The sequence below is a fragment of the Nerophis lumbriciformis genome, unplaced genomic scaffold (assembly GCF_033978685.3).
Source record: "Nerophis lumbriciformis unplaced genomic scaffold, RoL_Nlum_v2.1 HiC_scaffold_97, whole genome shotgun sequence".
NCBI lineage: Eukaryota > Metazoa > Chordata > Actinopteri > Syngnathiformes > Syngnathidae > Nerophis > Nerophis lumbriciformis.
In genome coordinates, this window is record NW_027316631.1 from 35001 (window position 1) to 36202 (window position 1202).

Consider the following 1202-nt stretch of genomic DNA (forward strand, 5'->3'; position numbering starts at 1 on the left):
AATGCACCCCCATAATTATAGACATCGCCCCCCAAATTAAAGACATTATTTCCAGTTCTTTTGGGGCCCTATTTTCAGCCGGTTTGGCGTATTTCCTTGACGCCGGGGAGTCCTACAGGTGTTCCCGGGGAATGAGAGGCCTTTTGTGGGCCAGAAAGAGTGGGGAACCCTTGGAGCCCCTCTTTTCAGACAGTTTGGCTTATTTCGGTGACGCCGGGGCGTCCATCAGGTCTTCCCGGGGAATGAGAGGCCTTTTGTGGCCATAGGTCAACAAAAGAGTGGGGAATTGGAGCCCTCCGGTGGACTCTCGCCGCAAATGCACCCTGAATTAAAGACATTATTTCCAGTTCTTTTGGGGCCCTATTTTCAGGCGTAAATTTGACTAAGTGTCTAGGGGCATGTCCCTTTAAGAAGGCCGACCTGCTATGGTTCTCCACCTGGGTCTGGAACGCCAAATTAGTCCCTCTCCTCGCTGGAAGTCCAAAAAAAAGGCGTGAATTTGACTAAGTGCCTAGGAGGATGTCCCTTTAAGAAGGCCGACCTGCTATGGTTCTCCACCTGGGTACGGAACGCCAAATTAGTCCCTCTCCTCGCTGGAAGTCCAAAAAAAAGGTGTAAATTTGACTAAGTGCCTAGGAGGATGTCCCTTTAAGAAGGCCGACGTGCTATGGTCCTCCACCTGGGTCAGGAACGCAAAATTGTCCCTCTCCTCGCTGGAAGTCCAAAAAAAAGGTGTAAATTTGACTAAGTGCCTAGGAGGATGTCCCTTTAAGAAGGCCGACGTGCTATGGTCCTCCACCTGGGTCAGGAACGCAAAATTAGTCCCTCTCCTCGCTGGAAGTCCAAAAAAAAGGCGGAAATTTGACTAAGTGCCATCATTTTAGAGTACCAGGCCTCTATAGAAAAGTTTGGTTTTTTGTCTATGTGTCATCATTTTAGAGTACCAGGGCTCTATAGAAAAGTTTGGTAAATTTGACTAAGTGTCTAGGAGCATTTCCCTTTAAGAAGGCCGACGTGCTATGGTCCTCCACCTGGGTCAGGAACGCAAAATTGTCCCTCTCCTCGCTGGAAGTCCAAAAAAAAGGTGTAAATTTGACTAAGTGCCTAGGAGGATGTCCCTTTAAGAAGGCCGACCTGCTATGGTTCTCCACCCGGGTACGGAAAGCAAAATTAGTCCCTCTCCTCGCTGGAAGTCCAAAAAA